This window comes from Triticum dicoccoides, chromosome 3A (assembly GCF_002162155.2).
Source record: "Triticum dicoccoides isolate Atlit2015 ecotype Zavitan chromosome 3A, WEW_v2.0, whole genome shotgun sequence".
In the NCBI taxonomy this organism is placed as follows: domain Eukaryota; kingdom Viridiplantae; phylum Streptophyta; class Magnoliopsida; order Poales; family Poaceae; genus Triticum; species Triticum dicoccoides.
Window position 1 is genome coordinate 591,758,669 of NC_041384.1, and position 21,273 is coordinate 591,779,941.

A 21,273-nucleotide genomic window follows, 5' to 3' on the forward strand; every position below is an offset into this window, starting at 1 on the left:
AAGTTTCATGATTTTCAGGCATGTTTTGGAATTACAGGAATTAAAAAACCGAGTTTCTCAATCTTTCCGGCCAAGCCACGATACCTAGATGTTTGAATTTCACTCCAATCTCTTGCATGGGACCTAGATATTCACCCAAGGACAAACATGAGATTTTTCAAACAACTTTGGTGCACTAGATCCTGTGCTTGTAGTTCAAATTTGAATTATGCACATTAAATGCCCAGAAACTCAATTAATGTATAAAAAAGACAAAAGAACCGGAAATAATTCCAAAATTTAGCACGGTACTTCTATTTGGTTTAATCTGGCTATGTAAAAGAATTAAGGCGGGAGAAGGCAGTGTACGTATGTCGTTTCACAAACGGAGGTGACACATTCCCTCTCGGAACCACGAGCCTTCTTGAGGGAAGGTCCGGTTTGCAAGAAGCTTACACCAAAGCTTGTCCCAATTTGGCCAAAAAAATTACCGCAGCATGTTGGTGCCATGTCATGACACCATGCCAAGTTTCATGATTTTCAGGCGTGTTTTGGAATTACAGGAGTTAAAACGGCAGGTTTCTCAATCTTTCCGGCCGAGCCACGACGCCCAGATGTTTGAATGTCACTCCAATCTCTTGCATGGAACCTAGAAATTCAGCCAAGGACACACATGTGATTTTTCAAACAACTTTGGTGCACTGGAGCATGTGCTTGTACTTCAAATTTGAATTATGCACATTCAATGCCCAGAAACTCAATTAATGTATAAAAAAGGACAAACGAAGCCGGAATAATTCCAAAATTTAGCATGGTACTTCTATTTGGTCTAATCTGACTGTCTAAAAAATTAAGGCGGGAGAAGCAGTGTACGTATGTCATTTCGCACACGAAGGTGATGTGTTCCGGTTTGCAAGAAGCTTACACCAAAGCTTGTCCCAATTCGGCCAAAAAAATTACCGCAGCATGTTGGTGCCATGTCAAGAGACCATGCCAAGCTTTATGATTTGCAGGTGTCCTTTGGAATTACTGTAATTAAAAAACCAAGTTCCTCAATCTTTCTCGCCGAGCCAAGACCCAGATGTTTGAATTTCACTCCCATCTCTTGCATGGGACCTAGAAATTCACCCAAGGACACACATGTGATATTTCAAACAACTTTGGTGCACTGGAGCCCGTGCTTGTAGTTCAAATTTGAATTATGCACATTAAATGCCCAGCAACTCAATTAATGTATAAAAAAGGCCAAACGAACCCGGAATAATTCCAAAATTTAGTACGGTACTTCTATTTGGTCTAATTTGGCTGTGTAAAAATTAAGGCGGGAGAAGGCAGTGTATGGATGTCGTTTCGCACACGGAGGTGACAGGTTCCCTCTCGGAACCATGAGCCTTCTTGAGGGAAGCTCCAGTTTGCAAGAAGCTTACTACAAAGCTTGTCGCAATTCGGCCAAAAAAATTACCGCGGCATGTTGGTACCATGTCATGAGACCATGCCAAGTTTCATGATTTTTAGGCATGTTTTGGAATTACAGGAATTAAAAAACCGAGTTTCTCAATCTTTCCGGCCAAGCCACCACACCTAGATGTTTGAATTTCACTCCAATCTCTTGCATGGGACCTAGAAATTCACCCAAGGACACACATGTGATTTTTCAAACAACTTTGGTGCACTAGAGCCTGTGCTTGTAATTCAAATTTGAATTATGCACATTAAATGCCCAGAAACTGAATTAATGTATAAAAAACCCAAATAACCCGAAATAATTCCAAAATTTAGCATGGTACTTCTATTTGGTTCAATCTGGCTATGTAAAAGAATTAAGGCGGGAGAAGGCAGTGTACGTATGTCGTTTCACAAACGGAGGTGACACATTCCCTCTCGGAACCACGAGCCTTCTTGACGGAAGCTCCGGTTTGCAAGAAGCTTACACCAAAGCTTGTCCCAATTCGGCCAAAAAAATTACCGCAGCATGTTGGTGCCATGTCATGACACCATGCCAAGTTTCATGATTTTCAGGCGTGTTGTGGAATTACAGGAATTAAAAAGGCAGGTTTCTCAATCTTTCCGGCCGAGCCACGACGCCCAGATGTTTGAATTTCACTCCAATCTCTTGCATGGAACCTAGAAATTCACCCAAGGACACACATGTGATTTTTCAAACAACTTTGGTGCACTGGAGCATGTGCTTGTACTTCAAATTTGAATTATGCACATTCAATGCCCAGAAACTCAATTAATGTATAAAAAGGACAAACGAAGCCGGAATAATTCCAAAATTTAGCACGGTACTTCTATTTGGTCTAATCTGGCTGTGTAAAAAATTAAGGTGGGAGAAGCCAGTGTACGTATGTCAGTTCGCACACGAAGGTGACGTGTTCCCTCTCGGAACTACGAGTCTTCTTGAGAGAAGCTCCGGTTTGCAAGAAGCTTACACCAAAGCTTGTCCCAATTCGGCCAAAAAAATTACCGCAGCATGTTGGTGCCATGTCAAGAGACCATGCCAAGCTTCATGATTTGCAGGTGTGTTTTGGAATTACAGGAATTAAAAAACCAAGTTCCTCAATCTTTCTTGCCGAGCCACGACACCCAGATGTTTGAATTTCACTCCCATCTCTTGCATGGGACCTAGAAATTCACCCAAGGACACACATGTGATATTTCAAAAAACTTTGGTGCACTGGAGCCCGTGCTTGTAGTTCAAATTTGAATTATGCACATTAAATGCCTAGAAACTCAATTAATGTATAAAAAGCCAAACGAACCCGGAATAATTCCACAATTTAGTACGGTACTTCTATTTGGTCTAATTTGGCTATGTAAAAATTAAGGCAGGAGAAGGCAGTGTACGCATGTCGTTTCACACACGGAGGTGACACGTTCCCTTTTGGAACCACGAGCCTTCCTGAGGGAAGCTCCGGTTTGCAAGAAGCTTACAGCAAAGCTTGTCCCAATTCGGCCAGAAAAATTACCGCAGCATGTTTGTGCCATGTCATGAGACCATGCCAAGTTTCATGATTTTCAGGCATGTTTTGGAATTATAGGAATTAAAAGACCAATTCCTCAATCTTTCTCGCCGAGCCACGACGCCGAGATGTTTGAATTTCACTCCCATCTCTTGCATGGGACCTAGAAATTCACCCAAGGACACACATGTGATATTTCAAACAACTTTGGTGCACTGGAGCCCGTGCTTGTAGTTCAAATTTGAATTATGCACATTAAATGCCCAGCAACTTAATTAATGTATAAAAAAGGCCAAACGAACCCGGAATAATTCCAAAATTTAGTACGGTACTTCTATTTGGTCTAATTTGGCTGTGTAAAAATTAAGGCGGTAGAAGGCAATGTACGGATGTCGTTTCACACACGGAGGTGACACGTTCCCTCTCGAAACCATGAGCCTTCTTGAGGGAAGCTCTGGTTTGCAAGAAGCTTACAACAAAGCTTGTCGCAATTCGGCCAAAAAAATTACCGCGGCATGTTGGTACCATGTCATGAGACCATGCCAAGTTTCATGATTTTCAGGCATGTTTTGGAATTACAGGAATTAAAAAACCGAGTTTCTCAATCTTTCCGGCCAAGCCACGATACCTAGATGTTTGAATTTCACTCCAATCTCTTGCATGGGACCTAGAAATTCACCCAAGGACACACATGTGATTTTTCAAACAACTTTGGTGCACTAGAGCCTATGCTTGTAATTCAAATTTGAATTATGCACATTAAATGCCCAGAAACTCAATTAATTATAAAAAAGCCAAAATAACCCGAAATAATTCCAAAATTTAGCACGCTACTTCTATTTGGTTTAATCTGGCTATGTAAAAGAATTAAGGCGGGAGAAGGCAGTGTACGTATGTTGTTTCACAAACGGAGGTGACACATTCCCTCTCGGAACCACGAGCCTTCTTGAGGGAAGCTCCGGTTTGCAAGAAGCTTACACCAAAGCTTGTCCCAATTTGGCCAAAAAATTACCGCAGCATGTTGGTGCCATGTCATGACACCATGCCAAGTTTCAAGATTTTCAGGCGTGTTTTGGAATTACAGGAATTAAAAAGGCAGGTTTCTCAATCTTTCCGGTCGAGCCATGATGCCCAGATGTTTGAATTTCACTCCAATCTCTTGCATGGAACCTAGAAATTCACCCAAGGACACACATGTGATTTTTCAAACAACTTTGGTGCACTGGAGCATGTGCTTGTACTTCAAATTTGAATTATGCACATTAAATGCCCAGAAACTCAATTAATGTATAAAAAAGGACAAACGAAGCCGGAATAATTCCAAAATTTAGCACGGTACTTCTATTTGGTCTAATCTGGCTATGTAAAAAATTAAGGTGGGAGAAGGCAGTGTACGTATGTCATTTCGCACACGAAGGTGACGTGTTCCCTCTCGGAACTACGAGTCTTCTTGAGAGAAGCTCCGGTTTGCAAGAAGCTTACACCAAAGCTTGTCCCAATTCGGCCAAAAAAATTACCGCAACATGTTGGTGCCATGTCAAGGGACCATGCCAAGCTTCATGATTTGCAGGTGTGTTTTGGAATTACAGGAATTAAAAAACCAAGTTTCTCAATCTTTCTCGCCGAGCCACGACACCCAGATGTTTGAATTTCACTCCCATCTCTTGCATGGGACCTAGAAATTCACCCAAGGACACACATGTGATATTTCAAAAAACTTTGGTGCACTGGAGCCCGTGCTTGTAGTTCCAATTTGAATTATGCACATTAAATGCCTAGAAACTCAATTAATGTATAAAAAGGCCAAACGAACCCGGAATAATTCCAAAATTTAGTACGGTACTTCTATTTGGTCTAATTTGGCTATGGAAAAATTAAGGCAGGAGAAGGCAGTGTACGCATGTCGTTTCGCACACGGAGGTGACACGTTCCCTTTTGGAACCACGAGCCTTCTTGAGGGAAGCTCCGGTTTGCAAGAAGCTTACACCAAAGCTTGTCCCAGTTCGGCCAGAAAAATTACCGCAGCATGTTGGTGCCATGTCATGAGACCATGCCATGTTTCATGATTTTCAGGCATGTTTTGGAATTATAAGAATTAAAAGACCAAGTTTCTCAATCTTTCCGACCGAGCCACGACGCCCAGATGTTTGAATTTCACTCCCATCTCTTGCATGGGACCTATAAATTCACCCAAGGACACACATGTGATTTTTCAAACAACTTTGGTGCATTGGAGCATGTACTTGTAGTTCAAATTTGAATTATGCACATTAAATGCCCAGAAACTCAATTAATGAAAAAAGGCCAAACAAACACGGAATAATTCCAAAATTTGGCACGATACTTTTATTTGCTCTAATCTGGCCGTGTAAAAAATTAAGACGGGAGAAGGCAGTGTACGTATGTTGTTTCACACACGGAGGTCACACGTTCCCTCTTGGAACCACGAGCCTTCTTAAGGGAAGCTCCGGTTTGCAAGAAGCTTACACCAAAGCTTGTCCCAATTCGGCCAAAAAAATTACTGCACCATGTTGGTGCCATCTCATGAGACCATGCCATGTTTCATGATTTTCAAGCGTGTTTTGGAATTACAGGAATTAAAAAACCAAGTTTCTCAATCTTTCTGACCGAGCCACGACGCCCAGATGTTTGAATTTCACTCCCATCTCTTGCATGGGACCTAGAAATCCACCCAGGACACACATGCCATTTTTCAAACAACTTTGGTGCACTTGAGAATGTGCTTGTAGTTCAAACTTGAATTATGCACATTAAATGCTCAAAAACTCAATTAATGTATAAAAAAGGCCAAACGAACACGGAATAATTCCAAATTTTAGCATGATTCTTCAATTTGGTCTAATCTGCTAGTGTACGAAAATTAAAGCGGAAGAAGGCATTGTACGTATGTCATTTCGCAGACGGAGGTGACACGTTCCCTCTCGGAACCAGGAGCCTTCTGGAGGGAAGCTCTGGTTTGCAAGAAGTTACACAAAGCTTGTCCCAATTAGGCCAAAAAAATACTGCAACATATTGGGGCTATGTCAAGACACCATGCCAAGTTTCATGATTTTCAGCCATGTTTTGGATTTACAGGAATTAAAAACCAAGTTTCTCAATCATTCCGGCCGAGCCACGACAACCAGATGTTTAAATTTTATTCCCATTTCTTGCATGGGACCTATAAATTCAGCCAAAGACACATATGTGATTTTTCGGCAAACTTTGGTGCATTGGAGCATGTGCTTGTTGTTCAAATTTGAATTATGCATATTAAATGCCAAGAAACTCAATTAATGCATAAGAATGCCAAATGAACCCGAAATAACTCCAAATTTAAACACGACACTCATGTACTAGCTGCATGTTCACTGTACATAAATGTTCTAGAAATTCAAAAACCATCATTTCCCTCCGTAACACCATTTTTTCTTTCAAAACATAATGAAAAAATCAGGTATACCACAAACAATTTACTAGAAAGAATCGTGTGGGATGAGATATAAAATATTTTGGTGCACTGTGTTGTCTGGCTTACGCACGAAGCTTCATCATCTACAGTCCACCACCCCTGCTTGAACCACACTTGCGCGCCAGTTTCTCGCGGCACCGAGCGAAATTTTTTTGCCACCGCGGAAATATCTATCTCCCCGCCCCCTTCCTCCTACCAAAAGCCACATTTCCACTATTCCTCCTTGCTTTCCAAGTTCAAACCTTCACTGCTGCTTACTGGCAGCTCGGCCTCCTCGCCAGCGACCCTTCTTCTTACAGTGTCGCCTCCTCGCCGGCTACCCTTCTTCTTGCAGCGCCGCTTCCTCACCGGCGACCCTTCTTCTTGCTGCGTGGCCTCCTCGCTGCCGACCCTTCTTCTTGCTGCACGGCCTCGTCGATATGGTCAGGTAATCCACACCCCACCCACACCATCCTCCTCCTTTCCCGTCCCACATGCCCCGGCTGATGGAGCGACACCCTCCACCGAAATCATTGCCCCCTCCTCCAATTAAGTGCCGCCCACAGCCAGTTTACACGCAGTATAACATGGAATTGAGTAGCATCCGGCCGCACGCGCGAACGAGGTCGCTATGGCTGCCATGCGTGTCGACCGCCAGATCTTGGAGGAGCACCTCATCTTCGAGGCCACCGTCAACACCATCACGCGATTGTCTACTTTAAAATACAGTTCGTGATGTTTTCTCGAGGCCACCGTCAGTGCCTTCTAGTGATTTGTCCTCTGTAATGTTAATATGCAATCTGATGTTCAGTTAACAATTTGGTCCTCTGAAATGTAATGTTCAGTTAACACTTTGGACCAACAATTGCTACATTTCATCGTACTGGTCTCAAGCATTCTTTGTTTTGTTAACTATCTTATCTTGTAGTACATGTTTCTATTCTGCAATGTCGTGCTCAGTTAACTATTTTGGTTCATTTGGTCTGCTTTCCATTTAACTATTTGGTTCAGTTCTGCAATTTGATTTTCATTTGTGGTGGGTACAATTTTGTATTGTTATGCATGTGACACCAATCGAATTTGGCTGTACTCAATATATATTCTACTGATAGTATGGCAACTCTCAGTAAACCTGATCAAGATCTTCCTTATGTGTGTTGCAGGGAAACAATGGGAGTCACTGCGGTTTACCATCGAGGTTTGTTCAAGCAGGGTCCTTTGGCTAATAACACATTATTGTGTAGTTGCATGAATCATTCTAATATTTAGGTTTCTTACAATTTGGTGTTGCACATGTAGGTCCTGCTATCAGAGGCTTAGACCCACTGTTCGACCCATTTTGCATATGGGGAAATGAGATGTCCATGAATATCAGTCAAGTCAAGAAACTTAGAAAGATTGTTAGGATGAAGAAACTTGCGATGAATAATAGCAAGATCTTTGTTTGCACAATGTACAAGACATCGGTCAACTACAGGATGGGACCAACTCTTTTACCTTGTTTTTACCACTTGCGCCATTTCAAAATTTACAACAGCAATTTATGCATAGCTTTGTTTTCAGTAATTTTCAAAGCAGTTCACCGATGATTACCTCTCAAACCACCTGCATGGTCAAGAGGCGAGGAAGGTATTCATTCAACACCCACGGTACAATATTGAAGTCTTGCTGAAGAGGACGAAGGTTGGGCGGGCAATTATCGATAGCCACTGGCCTAAAGTTGCAAGGACATTCAACATCACTGAAGGCTCAACATTTGCCTTCCGCTTCTACAGTTTCCAAGATGAGATTCATCTATCTATTTACCATGTATGATGCTACTTTCCAAAGGTTTTTGATGCTGCATGTGAAACTTGGTGTTGTTGTGTAATGGCATAACTGAGTGCAGAAGCTATGTGATGTAATTCAATTATGAAAACTTGGTTGCTTTTATGCGGATATGAAATATCTGGCGTGTTCTATAAGAAATATCAGTTTGATTAGTAAATGGATTATCAATAATAGGCTAATTACCCTGCTTATTGGGGTATTCTATTGCAAACGGTTACTTGGACAGCACCGTGGGTGATGAACTCAAACAACCCGCACAGTTTCTAGAAAGTAGGCGTGTTCGATCAACTAACAATCACACACGGCTTCCGGCAGCGAACTGTTTGCGTTAGGCCACCTTGCACAAACGTTTCCACAAAAAGAACTGTGTGGGATGTACATACCTAGGGAAATGATTTTCTGGGATTCACCATGTGGGATGTACATACCTACGGAAATGATTTATGGGATTCATCGTGTGGGATGTACATACCTACGGAAATGATTTCTGGGATTCACCGTGTGGGATGTACATACCTACAGAAATGATTTCTGGGATTCACGGTGTGGGATGTACATACCTATGGAAATGATTGGGTTTCCATGCCTCGCCCGATCGCACACGGCCCCAGCTTGGATCCCAGGAGGGCCTATCCCCGACGATTTCTGGGTCATGTGGGAAGGACCCCCCTATCGCCCACACTCACTTGGCGACGGTTCCAAATGCCATCGCGGAAATGGGTTTTAAACCGTTTGTTTAGGACGTCGATGTACCAGTGTATATTCCTATGTGCTTATTTTCTTAGGATAACTCGTTATAATTGTCCCTAAGAGACTTGGCCAATAGAACTGACATACAAATAACATGTCACGATGATTGCAATGGAGGAGTGACCTACCATAGCACACGGTATAGGCTCACTACTACCTCTCCTTTTTTGCGATGTTCCATAAAATTGCCACATACATCTTGCACTTTTTCATTGTGTAACCCTATCTGCAAGTTGACGCGGCTAATTTCAGACATCTCTACATGATAATACATTGCATATCCCTTGCGCATATTTAAACCACCAATTAACGATTGTGTGCGTAGCATAAACTAGCCATGACTCGCCGCTCTCCATGCACCCGGCTTCTGTCTCTGCCTGCATGGCGTTGCTACAGGCACGGGAGGCGCGACCGCAGGCACGGGAGGCGCGCCCACACACACAGGAGGCGCGGCCACAGCAGACACTACGGGCGCAGTACGACATGGCAGCGACGACGCCCGTACCAGCATGCTCGCCGTCGTACCTACGTGGAGCAACTCACCACTCCTCATCGAGATGAACTGGAGTGGTGAGTTGCTGAACCACGCGTCGGATTGGAGCGGAAACTGGCTCCTTCGGGCCAAGCGAGGTTGATGAAGCACTAAGCGGCCTCACCCGTATCCGGAGGGCTCGGCGGGCCACCCAACCGGGTAGTATGCTGAAGAACGGTTCGTCGGAAGCCATCGGAAGAGTGGAGAAAATGGTGAAGGATGAGATTGGGGAGCGGCAGAGGGGTGCGATTCTTGCCCGCTGTCTGCCTGGCCTTGTTTAAATAGAGGGCGGACGGTAGGAGCTTGGCCAGCGTCTAGCCTCGTTTAAACTGAGGGAGGACGAGAGGAGCTCGGCCACTGTTGCGTTTAATTCTGGACCGCTCATGAACGGACATGTGGCCGGAGTAGGTTTCTCGGTTTGCATGCGGGTTTAATGGAGGGGTTTGATGGATGCAAGGAGGCGTGTTCAGCCGGGCGTGCAGCGGGTGATGTAGTACTATTTGATTTGACAGCGGGCGGCGCAGTTCCCAATACGGCTTTAATGCAGACGAGGGAGGGTAGCGGTTCCTGAAATGTTGAACGGCCAATGATGTATCCTCCTTCAATTAGCATCGTGCATGCATGAGGGCAGTAATGGGAGGAGGATCGAGAAAAGAGGTTGCGCGATGTGAATGCAACTCAGTTTGCACTCATATAAAGGCGCCCCTCCATTCCAATGCATCTACCACATCGTACGCACCTAAGCATTTGCCTAAGCACCTACACTAAGCGCAAAAGTGCTCACTCCAGACCCATGGCGGCAATGCGCGCGAGCGGCAAGTAGCTGTGCCAGATGGTCCACAACGCCGGCCTGGGGCATGGCGCCGAGGATCGTCTCCAGACGGTGTTCGAGACTAGCTCGTGGATGGCCACCGTCGACGCCAACTACGACTCTCAATTGGACAAGATGATTGTTGCCACCACCAACAAGTACCCCATCCTCAAGAAGCTCAGGGACGACATCGCCGTGCTCCTCCAGCCTGCTCACCCGGGCTCCTCATTGCCTACCACCCTAATCGGCCTCCATGGGCGGAACCTCTATCAAGCACTGGTGGCCCTACGATTTCTCGCCGACGCCACGAAGAATGTCCACCTAGAGGTCGCGCTCGCCGCGAGGCGCCTCACCCTGCAAGAATTCGTCAACCTACACATCCACATGTACGAGCAAATCGTGTACATAGGTATCTACAAGGCCATTGAGGGAGCTACGACATTGGCCTTCCTCAGCCAGCTGGAAGCCTTGGATGCCTTTGCTGAGAAGCAACTTGACCTCGCCACAAAAGCCGCCGCTCCTTAGCCACCGGTCGGTGGCCCGGCGCACTAAGTTGAGGAGGAGGAGGTCGTACATTGATGGATGCATCTTTATTCTTGCCTCGTGTAACCACCACAGCGATTGCGTCATCGTGGCCTTAATTCTTATTGTGCTATTGCATTCTCGTTCCAGTCAATACCAACATGTGCATTCCCTTTGCTTAATTTTATGCATCACTGTAACTAGTACTCCATCCGTCAATTTCTAAGTTGTGCTTACCTTTTCCATCAACTTCGTGCAACGCGCGGGTATCTTGCTAGAAACACTAGAACATGTCGGACCACATGTGACCAAACTGATGATGCGCCAACCTAGCTACTATGTACCCTGCTTATCTGGCAAAAATAGCCCTGCCCTAGCATTTCCAATCATTATTTCTAATTTTTTTGAAAGTAATCGTTATTTCTATCTATCGATCGTGCCAAGGAGCAGAACCAAATGTTACAATTTATACATTTTCTCTACTCAGTTGGTGATGGTGGTGTGGCTGCTATCCGTCGTTTCTGACCATTAGATCTGCATGTAACGGATGTGAGGTAAGTTGGGGCATTTTTGTAACAATAGCCCACTTCTCTGCTCCAATTTGCAGAAAACCCCTTTATTATCTTGAAAGCAAACACATCCCTCGCTCACCTCATCAAAATAGCCTGAGAAATATATTTTGAGTGAAAAGTAATATAATAGGAGTATATCAAAACAAGAGTGATTTCTTTCAAGTTTGTGAACAAGTACTAGTATTCTACTACTTTGGATCCGTCGCAACGGACGGGCACATTGCCAGTAAAAGGAAAAGGCCTGTCGCGTATGCGTCGCACCCCCACACGCCCGGGAATTGGGAGTACTCCATGGCCCGTCCGGCAAGCCACATAGCTAGGGAAGGCGTGTTTCCTAGCATTTTCACTTTCATGTGGGACCGCCGTTGAGAAAACCGACTATGATGAACGAGGCAAGGCCTTATTTGCAAATGTGGAGAGGGGTGTGGGTATCTTTTGGCAAAATTCCCATAGTTTCCTTCCTATCCGTCAGATATAAATCGGACGACCTATACTGCAGGATGGCAGGCACACCATCATCACCAACTCTGTTTTTTATAAGAGTAAGTATAAGTATAAGTATATAGATATAGATATAGAAATAGAGAGTAGAGATTTGGGTTTGGGTTTGGCACGATCTCATACTGCGGGAGCAGCACAAGGCCTGCCGCAGGAGTTACATTTCCCTCTCGGGGCCCACGGGATCGAGCTTCAGTGGCTTAGTGCACCGGCCTATGAGTCAATGACATACGGACCTTAAATGGGGCTGGCCCACATGTCATTCTATGACAGCCTCGTTTTTTGCCCTCTTCTCTTTGCCAGATTTTCATTTGGTTTGGATTTGAATTTCAACTTTTTTTAATCACTTCAGATGGACTTAAACACTTGGGTACCCCCTTGACTTTCACCCAAGTGACTTATTTCTCTCCCTAAGCCATCATTTCTTCTTTGATCCATCTCAAAGTAATATGATGAATATTTTTCTAATGATAAATATTCATTTTCTCTCTAAAACCCTAACTAGCCCCTTGTGTTCCAAAGCAACCACAATTTTTCTTGCCCACAAAAATCTAAAAAAATCCCAAATATTCTTTGAACCCTAGGGCACCTTCTTGAGCAAGAATATTCCATCACTTTTTGGAATATTTTTGCTACAAAACATATTTTCTGTTTTGGACAGAAATGGTAGTTTCTACATCAACCACCATTTTACTTTCTCATTTGTGGCTGAATTTTCTTGTGCATCATCACCTTAGTAGATGATTGCTAACCTCCAAAGCCCAGCTCCCAACTCTCAGTATTTTGACCACAGTAAGCTCTCAAAGCTACTGTCCAGAAACATACCACCAAGTTGAAATCCATGTTACTGCGCCTGAGCTCAAACCAAAGTGTGGTAACCTCTCAATCTACCATGGACTACATGCCAGCCATGAAGTTTAGGCTTAGCTCGGCCTGAGGTCAGAGTTCACGCGGTGACCACGTTCGTCCAGGCGTGCTGGCGCGTCAGGACCGCGCCTCTGTTTCTCGCGTGATCGCTTCCCCGCCTGCCAAACCTTGCCAAACTTCGTGCCGATCATCGTCCCGACCCTCATAACTCTCTCCTGGCGCTCGTCGACGCCGGAGCTCACCGCAGCAAGCATAGGTGCAGTCCGGCCAACCCAGCAGTGCGTTGCGCACTGTGTTCGTCGCCACCCCATCGCTCCTGTACTCGTATCCGCTCGCCGATAGTGCCCGCGTGAGCTGCGTCGCCTTCCCCCTCACTCACTAAGGCCTTTCGTCGCCGGGTGCCGTGTCCAGGTGTCCTCCGGCGTAGCCCGAGCCCCTCTCATCGCTCGGCTATAAATAGAGCTCTCCCTAGCCTCCCCGAGCATCATTCACTCCTCACACACACTCCGCAAACTCGTAGAAAGCCATAGCCCGGCCAGGCAGGCTGCGGGACGCTGTCCCCGAGCTCGAGCTTGCCGGCGATCCCTTCAGGCTGTCTCCGCAGCTCTAGCCCCTCACAGGCTTGGGTCACCCTTCCAGGGCCTCCGCCGTGCCTAAGTGGTGCCGTTCCGCCCGGTTGGAGCCCCTGCTGGTGCCTCTAGTTGCCGTCGTCTCCAACTCCGGCGACCTCAGCTTTCTGCCGCCGCTGGAGAGGTCATTTCCGACATCGTCCGACCATCCCTAGCTAACCTACGGGTCGGGCAGGTGCACCTCCGTCTCCTCTTTCGATCCCTCCCTCCAGTTTTGGCCAAGGAGCCCTCCTCGCCGACGTGTGCTCCGGTGGAGCCTCGTCGCCCTCTGTTTCCCTCTCGCCCTCACTCTCACCTAACTAGCGGGGCCCGCTAGTCAGCCACTCTGTACGCGCCCGAAGTGGTATGAGCGGTGGCGCCCGCGAGGTTTACGCCTTCGACGTCACCCCCCAAGTTCTGTTTATTTAAATTCAAAATTTAATATTATCCAGAGAGCTTCAAACAGCCAAAACTTTTTAACCATAACTCCAAATGAATTGATTCTTTTTGCATTGTGTTATTTATAAAGAAATCTAGCGGCTCACCAAAAATGAGATTTTTCTCTGCTGTCTAGATTTTCTGGTGAATCTCAGAAGGGTTCTAAATGTTTTCTTTTTGTGTTTATAATTGTTTTCAGAAAGTGAAGCTTGTCTTGAGGATCACCAGGAGAATTGGGAACCTCATCTACACTAAGGCAAGCCACAGCAACATTTTCGTGGTGCCATTACAATATTTGTGATTTTTCAACTTGAATTAATGGTTTAATCCATGCATTTAAATCACTAGAATAATAATTATATTCTGTTGGTTGCTTGTTTGAGTTGATATGCTTAGGTTACAAAAGTTTGAAGCTAATTCGGTTGGTTAAGTAACTAGAAGTAATATTTGTTAGGAATAAGTAATATGGTTATGGATATAAGTAATTATTTCGGGGTTATTTTCTTAAATGATAAATTTGTTAAGTAAAGATTTTGTCTAAAGTGATGATAAATCATAACCAGAGGGGTGTTATGAGCTGTTGATGTATATGCTTAGTGTGGATATGGTTGACCCAGTTATTTCCGTTGATATATGTTGCATATGTTTGTGATGCATTTTCATGGCATATCATGACACCGGTTATTTTCACCTTAAGTTGAACTTGATAATAACTCAACTTGAACATATCGTTGATCGGGTCTTGGTGCCACTGAATCGAGTTTTCCCAGTGCAACCACATTTGCCTTTATGGGATGGCCTTTATTCGGTCCATTGTCATGCGTCTGGTCGGTGCCTCCAACGAGGGAATGTTATGGGCTAGCGGTACCCTGGCCCGGTAAGAAGGCATAACCTTGTGTGCCCCTTGTTGTTGTTATGGTACCTTGTCCCCGTTTGGGACCGTTTATTGTTTTGCCACGGCGGTGATTGTTGGTGTCTTTGGTAGACACGGGGCCACCCAAGACTAGTCTAGTGGGGAGTGAGTCGGAGTGGCTGGGAGAGTGTCATGGCAATGGAGGGGTTTTGTCGGAACGCCGTCGGTCCACCCGAATGGGAGTGCGAGGCCATGGGTTCTGTGGTGTGGCGCTACCTCTGCAGAGTGTATTAAATCTATCAATAGCTGAGTCCATGATTATGGACACGCTCGAAAGTAGGTCACACCATGGGCCAACGTTTAAATTAATTTTGCACACTAAGATATGAACTTTGCACCGTTGAGATGATGTTTGGGAAAACATTGTATTGAGGAGACCAAGTTGTTGGTCCGTTTGTGATCTCGGTAAGATCACCATTTGTTTAGGAGGTAACCCGATCAAAGACGACGAGCTTGGTCCGTTTGTGATCTGAGAGCGATCACCGTTTCGTAAGCAAGTCCGAGGAACTTATATCACAAGATCATGATCACTTCATGTATAATATGATGTTGCATTAGTAAAGCAATTGGTTAAATATCATGATGTTGCTTGTCATTATGTTTATGTTTGTTGTGAGCTTGCAAGTACATTCAATGTACTGACCTGGCGTGTCATGCCAGCTTTCAGGAAAGTCTTGTTGGAAAGGAGTCTTGTTCGAGTCTAGATCGTGTCCACATCGGTGTCCCTGTGCTATGGAGTTCCGCTACGACGTCATTCCGCTCCCGCGTAGTTGTTATGATCGAGGCCCCATTTATGTTCACTAAATAATGTACATATTGTTTAGCCGCACCGTGTGTGCCGCTTGGCCTCGCCACATGTTGTAATATGAACTATGATCCGCTAGCATCAATAAAGCGGTTGTTTTCTGTACCAAGATGTTGTGTGTTGCCAGAAGACATGGTCTCTGGGTTGGCAATGCATGGTAAACCGGTTACTCTGAGCCGGCGTGCCACACATTCTCATGGTGGTGGCGTGGTTCGCGACTCACTCGTTCGTGATGAACAGGCTGGTGGTGGTGTGGCCGTGGCGAGGGTGCCACAACTGGGCGTCGAGGCGTTACGGGGCGTAGATGGCCACACCGGCGGGTACTACCTATAGTACAGAAGTACTCCAGCTGAGGATTGATGCCCAGGACGAAATGTGTCACAGCCGCTGGATGAAAATTTGATAGTGTGGGAGTACGGATCGGTGCACAGCAGCGGAGCAGGCAAACCGCGTCCAACCGCTGGATGAGGCGCACGTCGGGGGACGTCGTGCCGTGGGTTGGAGCGGCGTCGTGGGAATCGCGTGTGGGTGTGGCAGTGGTAGAAACAAGAAACGTGATGGTCGTCATGGTTCAACTTCCATGGACAGGCTGTCATGTATGCTAACACATGCATTGCATACCGCTCACTACAAGGAGCAGTAGTAGAGAAAACTTGTTCCAAAGATACCATTTTTCCAAAAAAAATCTCGAGATATCATTAGTTTTTACACATGGGATTACTCCTGCAAAGGTTAATCACAACGGGTGTTTTGAAAAAAAAGCATCTTGATGTTCCCTGCAATGCACGGGCATCTTGCTAGTTATAAAAGAAGCCCACACGGGCATCTTGCCGCAGGGTCTCCCACCAAACCAAACTCAATTTTTTTCAAACGCTTAGGTGCATCGGATGCCGTGCCACGCTACAAAATGTAAAAAAATAGCTCCAACTTTTTTTAAACTTGTTATCTTCAAACCATCAAAACAGCTCAAGGAATATATTTGAGTGAAGCATGATTTACTTTTACTGATATATGTATATCAAAACTAGAGTGTTTATATTTCAAGCCCATGAACAAGTATTATTCTACTACTGTGGATCCATTGCAATGCACGGGCCAGCATATTGGTAGTCGTAGTCTCTATCTCTATCTCTATCACTATCTCTATCTAAACTCTACTCTTATAAAAAATAGAGTTGTTGATGATGGTGTGCCTGCCATCTACAGTATAGGACATCCGATTTATATTTGACGGATAGGAAGGAAACTATGGCAATTTTGCAAAAAAATACCCACACCCCTATCCGATCTATATCTAACGGATAGGAAGGAAACTATGACAATTTACCCGCTCTCCTCTCCACATTTGCAGATAGGCCTTCCCTAGTTCATGCTTTTCTCCCACAAGATCTTGATGTTCCGTGCAACGCACGGGCATCTTGCTAGTCTCTACTCCTATAAAAACAGAGTTGGTGATGATGGTGTGCCTGCCACCCTGCAATATAGGTCGTTCGATTTATATTTGATGGATAGGAAGAAAATTGTGGCAACTTTGCAAAAAGAAACCTACACCCCTCTCCACATTTGCAAATAAGGCCTTCCCTCGTTCATCCTTTTCTCTCACAAGATAAACTACTCATACAAATGCATCTTGATGTTCCGTGAAACGCACGAGGATGTTTCCTTGGGGGTCTATCCAGCGCGGCGTGGCCATTGTTGCAAGTTGACGCCCCTTGACATGCCGATGTTGAGGGGCACTCGGATTTTGTCCGATGAGAAGGTAAGACGAGTTTGATCACGTAGTAAATGCATTCTAAAGATTACTTCCATGTCCATTTCCTAATTCTCCCCCTGCTCACTGTTTCAGAGGTTAGGCTCGGTGCGAGTGGAGATTGGCTTGCATATGTACGGGAGGGTACCAACATCAATTTGCACAACATTTACAATGCTAACACCATTCCCGAAGAACCTTTGTCCAACATTGGGATCAGCCATGCAATGAACCTTGCACAGTGAGATTGAAGAAGATAGCACGAACCTTGCACATGGCGATCAAAGGTAGACGATGATGTCTGCGACTGATTTGTTGCCGTACGAGTATGAAGACGTTGTGCTCCTTCCTAACCGCATCTTCATGATGACAAACCAGGGGACTTGTTTCGTACGGGACACATCCTACGGTATACTCCCTCTCTCCCAGTTTATTTGTTTTGAATTTTTTTCGTTTTATAAGTTTCAAATTCAAATTTAGAGCTCCCCATCACATGTTGAGATTACAATGTCCATTAAATCATCGCATGCATATATAGTAAAGAAACAAATCTCGAGTTTTCCACGAGTTTGTGCAGTGGTAGCACCGCAAGGCCAGGCGTAGGAGTTACATTTACCTATCGGGGCCCTCGGGTCTGAGCTTCAGCGCCTTACGACACCTGCCTTTGAGTTAATAACAAGTGGATCCGATAGGTGGCTAGTCCACATGTAATGCTCCAGAAGGCAGAGGGGCAGTGGGGCCGAGAGGGGTGAGTCGTAGGTCGGGGGACGTGTGGTGTCATGGGTTTGAGCAGTGTCGTGGGAATCGCATGTGGCTGTGGTAGATACTTTTTTTCGATAGTATGGTTGTGGTAGAAACTTGATGCTCGCCGCATTTTAGTTGGCCCACATGTGACGCACACAAAGGCAGAGGGGCGGTGCGGCCGAGAGGGGTGAGGCGCACGTCGGGGGACGTGGAGTAGTGGGTTGGAGTGATGTCATGGGAATTGCGAGTGGCAGTGGATGAAACGTGATGGTCACCATAGTTGAACTTCCATGGACAAGATGTCATGTCTACGGACACATGCATTGCATACCGATCACTGGAAGGAGTAGTAGAGAAAGCTAGGAAGATAAATAGTTCCTTATAGTCAAGCGGGCCCACACTACTACTTTTTCCAAAGACATGCACACTATCAAAATAGTCCATCTATATCAATATACACAGAGAGGGAATAATTCTTTTTACAACAGAGGAAATAGTTCATCCATCCATAATGCCCTGCTGCTGGTGCAGCATCTTCTTGTTGTTGTTCTCATCTTTTGTGGGAGACGGTTTCGCAACAAGCTCTCTGGACCTTACAGCTATCTCGAAACTCACACGGGCATCGAGGGCAACATATTTTATCCGCTCATACGTGAAGGGATAATTATTCCATCCAGACGACCTTAATTCCAGTGTCTCGTCACCCTTCTGAACATTTGTTCCGAGCACAAAAGTTGCTACGTCGAATAGGGATGGTGTCGGTTTATCGCAATCTTCTACAGGAATTTTTATTTTGGTTTTGTATGTCAGCGATGCTTTTCAAATCAAGGTTGTAAGGCTCCAACTTCTATTTGTCCCCTGTGATGGCTGCCCCACAGAAGTATATGTCCTCCTGAGACAAGAAATCGTGAAGCTCACCTGGTATGGAGGGCGCGTGTATGATGTGGTACACCAAAACATCATCTTCGAGGCACAGCTGAAGGACGGCGGTGTGTTAGATCTTCCCAGTGGCACGCTCCATGTGATGAGGACATAGACCTGGGGTAGGGTAATAGGCCTGACCTATATGTCCTATCCAAGGTCACTGTCTTAGATCCAAAGAAGCTCAAGAGACGACAGGGAGGGCCCAATAAAGGTGTCGAGTACACTCCACTCGACCTACCAGTCACTCGGAGACTCCTCCTTCTTTGGGTCACTCGACCACACGATCGTTCGACCATACAGGAATCCATTCGACCTGTTCGAAGACCAAGAGCCGTCGAGAATAGCAACGGGCAAGCGTCCACCCTGTAACCTTTAAGGCCATTAAGGCATTTAAGGCTATCGTTACCAGTAATTCCATCTCTTTATGTACCTTAAACTCTTTGTAACATGGGTTGGCTGGGGTCCTGGCGCACTCTATATAAGCCACCCCCTCCACTGAGACAAGGGTTCGGACCCCCTGTAAACACACGCATATACATAATCCAGTCAACCGCCCCCGGGCACCGAGACGTAGGGATATTACTTCCTCGGCGAAGGGCCTGAACTCGTAAAACTCATGTGTACAACTTCACCATAGCTAGGACCTTGCCTCCTCATACCTACCCCCATTCTACTGTCAGTCTTAGATCCACAACAGTTGGCGCCCACCGTGGGGCAGGTGTCTTAGCGACTTTCTGGTGGAGTTGCAATTTTTCCGATTCTCATCGTCATGATTTCCGCTGGCGAACTGGTTGAGGGACACGAGATCCGTCTCGGCGTGCTTGTGTTCATCGCCGACGACTCCGCCTGGCTCCAGGAAGCTCCGCTTGACGTTGATGTGCTCCCCGTCCATGAGGTGACGCACTTTCGCGCATGCATCCGCGGCGTCCTTCTCCGGCAACCGTCGACCCTGTATCGGTCGGTTCCTATGGTGTCTTCATCCCCTGCCACTCGCCGGCACAAGCGTTCCGGTCGGTCACGGCTCCAGCGGTGGGTGAGGCATGTGGTGGCCCGCCAGTTGGCCACCTCACATGTCACGGCAATCGAGCCCGACGAAACTCTCTATGGCCTGTTCGACTGGCTCCGTCAAGACCGCATACGAATGTGACAGTAGCGATCCCGCGGCAGAAGTCTTGATGGTCGACGGACCACCCAGTCCTCCAGGCTTCCCCCACAACAACGGTGGCGATGGTGGTGGAGACCCGTCGAGCGTTCATGAGGAGTACCACCCTGAGCCCCTTTCTTCGCAGCAGAGGGAAGAGCTTCGTCGCTGCAACATGGATGCACTTCACACTCCTATCATTGGAGAAACCCCTGAGGCCCGGGCCTTGGAGGAAGCGCGCCTGGCCAACTTGGCTGAGCGCACTCGACTGGAGAACCTGCAGCATGCACTCGACGAGCGTGCTCAGTAGCGGATCCCTGAATCCAATCGACGACAGCTTTTCCACCTCAAACTCAGGTATACCACACTCCGATCCAAAATCTCACAGCCGCAGCCCGTATAGCAGAGTCAATCCACCCTTCCCAGTCGGATGCAGGCAGGGGTTTGATGCAGATCCGAGCCTTGCTTCGAGTAGCTGGAGAACAGAATACAACAGTATCTTAGTCGTGGAATAGGATTCATAGTAGGTCTGTGGTGGCGGACACAGTCCAGTCGGCTCACAGCCCAAGATCGCCTCCGTGGCGTGAGGGACGTGGGCATCGGCAGGATCAGTACAGAAACCGCGAGCATTATGATCATTGACTCGACCATCATGACCCTGGTCGAGTGCCCACGCCTCCTTCGAGGAGTGGATAATACGTGCCTCGGCTGCAGGATGACAGGCGCCCCCACAATGGAGAGCGAAGAGTACCAGTCGACCCAAGAGAGCCAGGCTTTGATGCGAGATCTATTCACGTTAAAGGTCTGGTTGACAGGAATAGAGCGCATAGAGAAGGTCATGACAGAGATTATCCGACCGGCAGCAGAGTGCATGTTTTTGGTCCCCAGTGTTTCAGCAGAGCCATCAGGGCTACAGTGATTCCTCCCAACTTCCGGTTGGCGACTGGAGTCAGCAAGTTCACCAGTGAGTCTAAGCCTGACACTTGGCTTGAAGATTACCGAGTGGCTGTGAAATTGGTGCTGGTAATGATGAAGTGGCAATGAAGCAGCTCCCTCTCATGTTGGAAGGCTCGACCAGGGCATGGCTGAACCAATTAGCACCTGGTAGCATATACAGTTGGGAAGAACTCGCCAGAGTGTTTGTTAGAACTTTTGAGGGTACTTGCAAGTGA